The following is a 6,916-nucleotide window of genomic DNA, read 5'->3' as shown; positions in this document are numbered from 1 at the left end:
AGAAGCTAACGTCGCAGCCTCTCCTGGCGGGGGGCGGGCGGCGCTTCCGCGGCCCGGGAGGGTGAGTGTGGGGCGGAGGTGCGCGCGCGGCTGGAGTCGGGGCTGGAGCGTCCCGGATTGCGTGCGCGCCGGGGGTCAGCCTGGGCGTCGGGGGCGCCCCCTGGAGGCTCAGGGGGAGGGAGGCCGAGGAGAATGTTAGGGCGCTGGATGATGTTGCTTGGGTCGTGATGTGTGTGGGCAGGCGGGCGGGCAGGCGGGCGGGCACCGGCGCTTGGACTCCAGAGGAAAGTTCTTTTTTTTTTTTTTTTTCTTATGAAAGAAAGGCCTTGTAAGCGTTTTTAAATTCCCTTCATCTTGGGCAGGTCTGTGACCTTGCCTTCCTTCCACAAGGAAGAGAGCTTAGGTGTGACCAAGGTCACCGCCACATTTGTCCTATGGTTAACCGGGGGCCAAGTGCAAGCAGGGTACAGGCGCTTGCCGGAGTGAAAGCAACTCTCTTTGGAGCGTGCAGCGGGATAAATCCGCGCTGTGAGGGCGGAGTCGCCCTAAGACTCCCCAGCAGTGAGTCCTGCCTCACGGGGCGTCCGGGCAGGGTGGACCTCCCAGCATCTCTTTGAAAAGTGAGATGGGAGTCTAAGCTACAATAGGATACATTTTCTTTTATCTTTCTTAAGAGTTGTATTCCATGCAGTTTTGGAAAATAGAAATAATACACTAGCAAAACTTTTCCAAGTCGGTGGAAAACCAACAATTTCTAGACCTGAACGATTTTGGGGTTGTCTACAATGTCCAGAGATATTTGTATTGCACTGCGAAGGCTTTTGCGTCGAGCTATAGCCTTTTTTTTTTTTTTTTTTTTTTTTAATTTTAAGAAAGGGTTTCCCTAAATTACCCAGTTACCCAGTTGCGCTCGAATTTGTGATCCTGCCTCCCTCCTCCTGCTGGAGTGTTGCGATTACAGGCATATGGTTGGCCAGGTTATTTTTTTATATAGTAAATGTTACTGTTTTGCATTCAGGGAAATAGGATTTCTTTTTAAAGACAGCCCTTCTGAGGGTTATATACTATTAGAAAAGAGGAAAGACAAACACAACACCCATGAAAAGTTACATAACCATAAGAAATGTAAATGACTGAGAAATTTGAGAATGTAAAAAAAAACCCTATATATTTGCAAGGGAAAGAGCCGGTGAGTGCTTGAAACTTGGTGCTCAGCTGATTTTTGCCTTGTGAGAGTTTGAATCTTTCTTACAAAGATCTGGTTTTCTGCAACATGTCAAAAAACTTTTATGCAGTTTTATTTTGTAATGTAATTGACTAGCATTTGTTAGCATCCTGTGTGAATAGGTGTATCTTTTTGTGATCCTCACAGATTATCACATAAATCAGTAGTCAGAAATAATTTGGATTTAGAGGATTGAAGAAATCCTGAAGAGTAGGATTATCAAAAAAGACTTTCACAAAACAGAAATTTAAACTAAGTAGGATAGGAATGTTATCTTGGAGGAGAAGAATACAATAGATGAATAATATCTGTTGGAATTGAGAAAGTAATCCCCGAATTTGGCAGATAAGTACACCTTCCTAGAAGAGGCTTGGAACAATGAGCGCAAGAGGATTGTTTGGGAGAAACTCTATATTGCCAGATAAAAAAAGAAGTCTAAAAAAAAAAGGAAAGAAGTCTAGACTTTGTTCATAGGACAGAGGTTGTGGATCATAGGTCAGAAGGCTTACACAAGCATTATTGGGCCACAGTTAATTTCCACAATTTCTGAGGAGGTCTGAGATAAGGGCCTGAGAATTTACGATGCCTGTTAGTTTTCAGGTGTTGATGGTGTGGAGATGACACTTTGAGAACTGTCCTAGAGTATGGGCAATTATGAAGGAATTAGAGGAGAATAAAGACACCATATTCAAATTTCAAGCTGAATCCTACTGTGAAGTCCAAGAGGAGAACTGGGGAAGAACAGGCAAAGAGGAATGGTCCTTAAAGTGAATTGCAGCTCCTTAATGCCAGGTCTTGTTCCAGCCTTACTCAGGCACACGGTCATTCATACTCACTGTAATTTTTCTGTCATTCTGAATGCTTTCATTTTGCACATGAAGAAACTGTGAGAATATGAGAGATTGTCCAGGATCGTGGCTAGTCTCAGAGTTCCTTAATGCTGTGCAGATTTGAACTAGTGTGGTAGTAGTGAAACTGAATTAAAACATTTAATGGTGACAGAACATAGGGAAATGGAAAACATCCCTTACAAATTGAAGCCTAAACATAGAATTGGGAAACCTAAATCTTGTTGGAAACACCATGAAAGGTGAAATGCACAGAGAACTTCAGCGAATCCATGTATGAATTGAGTATCTGTTCTGTATGACTTTTATGTAATGATTACTATTTCAAAGTTGCTCATTTTAAAAATTATCTTATTCTATAAAAACTTCCTGAAAGTGTTTGGAAAGGAGACAGGAAAGCCTTTTATGGGAGTAGTGGGAGATGTTGAACAGATCCGTGGCATCTGACAGCTTATCTTCAAATCAAAAGTGATAAGCATTGAGAAATGGAAACCCATGCATTAGCACTGAGTTGCCTGTATGAATTGTGCTGCACTGCAGATGCTGACCTAATGTATTGATTTTGGAAAACTTCTATGCTTTTTTCTTGCCAGAGTGGTTATTGAAATTGAGAATATTCATTGGATCAATTTCAAGACAAATATCCCAAGTCAGACTGGCTGCTGTTGAGCAAATTTTTAATGAAGAAAAACATCCATATATTGAAATCAAGACTTAAAAAGAACATTCCTAACTAAGCACTTATGGTAAAATCTGGAAAATATGTGTTTAAAAAAAAAAAAGAAATCAGTGTAATGGCATTGCAGAATCATTTGAAATTATAGCAGATGTCCATTTCTCTGAGCAATAAAATGTTCTGTGGCTACAAAGATAAGTCATAGTTTAGGGAAGACTGCCAGCTTTTAAAATGACCCCAGTGCAAAGCGTTGAGCAAAGTAAAAGAAAAATGTGGATATTACATGATGATAAGAGATGAGGAGAGGGGAGGAAATGGGGAAAGGAAGCCAGGGGAACTATGTCAAGGAGATGTTTGAGTTGGTTCTTGAAGGCTGAGATGATTAAGGGAGAGAAGGACATTCCAGTTAGTACATGGGTGACAGCCATGTTGTGTGAGAATGCAGCTTTTTCTGAGAGCAGTGTGCAGATGAGGATGGGATAGCAGTGTGGCAGAAGTGGAAGAGGAGGAAGAAGAAGCTAGGTGAACAAAGCAGTCAAAGACAAGTACGTAGGTAAGGGCTGAGTTGGATGGATTGTAAATTCCACATCAGGAGTCCAGCTTGACCCGTATGTCAGTGCAGTCCAAGCCTTAGCACAGTGTTTTGCGTGCTGTGAGTTCTTCATAAATATTTACTGAATGAATGGCTGAATCCCAGAAGAATTTTTTTTTTCTTTTCATGTAAGGTAGAGGGAACCTCTTACATGTTTTAAGCAGGGAGTAATAATATGATCATGAGGAGAAGTGGCAGTGTAGCAAATGAGTCAGTGATCAGAAAGATGAATATATTTGATTGGAGTTTCTCAGGCTCATGGTTGTATCTGTTGGTAAGTTGAAATCTTCATTTTAAAAATAGAGGAATGGGGAGATAGCTGGGCAGTCTAAGTGCCTGCCTGGCAAGTACAAGGACCCAGGTTCAACCTCTAGTACCACATACTGTGCCAGCTAGGAACCCCAGGTGCCATGTGCCAGCCGGCAAAACTGGGCATAGTGGTACATGCCTATAATCCCAGTGCTGGGGAGGCTGAGACAGGAGGATCACTATGAGTCTCTGCTGCATAGTGAGGCCTTGCACCAAATGAATAAAAGATTTTTAAAAATTTTAAATAGAAAAAATATATATGACATGCAATAAGATAAAGTATTGTTTGGTGAGACTTAGGTCAGTTAATGTGTGTGTTGATTGATATAAACATATTTTTTCCTATAGAATGCTTAAAACCCCTATAGTAGGAGAAATGTGGGAGTGTGTGTGAAGGAGGAATGGATATAAAGGATATTATTGAGAAAGACAAATGAGAATCTTAAATTACTGTCCATGTAATGAACATTTACATTAAAATGCTACTGTCCGTGGAAACCTTTTTGGAGAGGCAGCTGTGGTAGTTAGCATTCTGTTATTGTAACAAAATACCTAAGATGACACCTTAAAAAGGTTTATTTGACTCATAATTTTGGAGGCTTCAGTACATGGCTGGTTGCCTTGTTGCTTTGGCTCTGCGTTGGCAGAGTATATCACGGCAGGAAAGCCACCCCCTTCATGGAATGGCCAGGAATGAAAGGAGAGGTATGGGCTAGAGTCCTTGAAACCCCTTCAGGGAACACCCTCACTTACCTGACTTCCTCCCACTGGGCCCCACCTCTTAAAGGTTCCATCACCTTCCCTGTAGCTGCCTGGGCTAGGGATTATCTTTAACACATGCCCCCTTGAGGACATTTAAGAGCTAGAGCTTTGGAGGACATGTAAGGAGAAGATGCACTTCGCCAGCCCATGTCAGTATTTTTGCCTACTTCATAGTCTTCATTATATACTAATAAACTGACGTTCTGGTTTATTAGCCATGGCAGTGCTTTGAAGTATCTTGCTGAATTTTCTAAATGCTGCAGAATTTCTCATCTATCTTCATAGTGCTTAGCTGATAAAGTGTTGGATGAGACCATACTCTGAGGAATCATAAAAGTAAATTGAAAGTTTGATTGACTATTGGCCGAGTTCTTTGATTTCTTTCCATCAGAAAGCCAGAGGATGCTTAATTACATGAGTATGTCCCTGTCAAGACAGTTTTGTAAATAAGCTTTGCAAATATTTTTCTCTTCTGCCTCTGACATGCACATAAGGGTAAAAGTTGCTCATAAGCCTGAGTTGGACTGCTTAAAAATTTATGGGCTCCTTTAAAGTCAGTTCAGTTGGATGCATTCATGGAGTTGAGTATATTATGAATTTAGTTACCAGATGTGAATTTTCTGTGGCATGAATAGCACTTTAAAATGTTTAAAAGTTGGTCTGTTCTGTCACTTAACACATTATTGGTATTTTTAACCATCATATGAGTATACTACTGATATTTCCTACTCTTAAGGTTTACACCGGAAATATAAATTATTTTTTTATTTTGACCTAAGCAAAATAATTAATTCAAGTGAATAGCCCTAATTGTATCCCATTCAAATGTAAAGTGTTATTTTTCCCTAAAGTTAATACCACATAGATCTGAGTATATGAAGTCTAGTTTCTCCCAGGTTATTCCTGTAGTTATGAGGCCTTGATCAATCCGCCTGGCATCAGTGAGCTGCCTCATCTGTAAAATAGGATCTCCTTCACCATGCAATAGTTGTTTGGATTGGCTGAGGTGCATGCACAGTACCTCATGCATAATAAGTAGCAAAAGATAACAGCTTCTATTTGCAGTTTTCATACACTTAGAAAATCAGGAAACATTTTGATTTTGAAAGTGTTGAGGGGCCGGGGAGATGGCTCAGTGGAATAAGTGCTTCCCTGGCAAGCGCAAGGGGCTGAGTTCAATCCCTGGTTCTGCAAAAAAAAAAAAAAAACAAGAAAAGAAAAAGTGTTGAAACCTAGAATTCTATACATCTGGATAGCATTTTTAGTCTAGGCAGAAAGAAAAAAGGTGTGGAGAGTAAAATGATACCATCGTTTTCCTTGTACTTTGCTTTGTTTTCACTTAAAGGCCTTTAAAGTTTGCCTTGGCATCAGAAAGCAGAGAACTTTGCCTTCGCAATAAACCTTAGGGTTGGCAGATAGTGTGGATTTTCTATGACTGCTGTGATTAAATTGTTGTAAGAGACCATACTTTATGTTAGGTTAATCTTTAATTTTAAGAGGCAGTTTTTATTCATCTCATTTAGGAAGCATTAATTTGCTTGAGTTATTATAAATAAATCTGGATCTTCCTCTCTCTCCACTCCCCTTGCTTTCTCCCCTCTTCTGGAGATAGAACCCATAGCCTCAACTATGCCAGGCAAACACTCTACTACTGAACTACATCGCCAGCCCCTAAATGTACATATTTTCATCAAATAATAACTTGCTGCTGGGTTTTGATTACTTAAAAACTTACCTTTCTGGTTTTCTATAATATATTAAAGGTGTCTAGTTTCAAAATAAGTACTCAGAAGGCAAAATGTTTTTAATAAAGGACCTTAGATCACATTAATATTGTTACTTGAGGGCTGGTGAGATGGCTCAGTGGTCTAAAGCACCTACTTAGAACAAGCTTAGCAAAAAAGCACAGGGACCATGGTTCAATCCCCCAGCACCACATGCCAGCCAGCCCTGCCCCCTGGTGGGCTGAGCGGGCACACACACACACACACACAAATAAATAAAATTTTAAAAAAATATATTGTTACTTGACTCTTTTTGCAGTATATTAAATCAATATAGGGTAACTAGAACATTTACTCATGGAAGAAAAATTACTGAAAGCTTTCCTGTAGCACCGGACTAGATTCTGAGGAAATGAAATAAAATGATGAGCTTTTTCTGGAAGGATCATCAGGAAGGTGAAGGATGAGAATTGATGGGGAGAAGTTTTTAAATTTGGAGGTGAGATAAGTACTGTACTTGTGAGGTGCATGGAAGGTTGTGGAATAACTAACTGCCTAGAAACGTCTGGAGAGGGAGTCACCTCAGAAGTGTTAACTGAGCTGAATAGGTGTTTGTCAGGCAAGAAGAGTAGATGATAGCTGTCCAAGACTTTTAATTTTTATGATGACATAGTTTTAAAAAACCTACCATACTCAAAATTGTTTATTAGTCCCTGGACATCTGTTATTTCAGAGAAGCGTTTTACTTCAAATCCTAAATGTGATTCTGGTTAAAAAAAA

At 40.1% G+C, this 6,916-nt stretch overlaps 1 protein-coding gene across 3 annotated transcripts in view; it reads left to right on the top strand.

Moving 5' to 3' along the window:
• The first annotated feature begins 22 nt into the window (after positions 1-22).
• The window catches only part of Mmaa (methylmalonic aciduria (cobalamin deficiency) cblA type), a 29,799-nt gene continuing 22,905 nt past the window's right edge, over positions 23-6,916 (top strand). Inside the window, exon 1 of one of the 3 annotated variants that reach the window (XM_004645451.3) lies at positions 23-61. The gene's annotated coding sequence lies outside the window, so the exon portion shown is untranslated. Of the gene's footprint in view, positions 62-541; positions 562-2,674; positions 2,820-6,916 lie in introns of those variants that run through there. The other 2 variants (XM_023705746.1, XM_023705745.1) reach the window with 2 other exon arrangements.

This window comes from Octodon degus, unplaced genomic scaffold, assembly GCF_000260255.1.
Source record: "Octodon degus isolate 3935 unplaced genomic scaffold, OctDeg1.0 scaffold00227, whole genome shotgun sequence".
NCBI classification, from domain to species: Eukaryota; Metazoa; Chordata; class Mammalia; order Rodentia; family Octodontidae; genus Octodon; species Octodon degus.
Note: the sequence above shows the minus strand (reverse complement) of the source record. Positions and strands in the feature narration are given on the sequence as shown.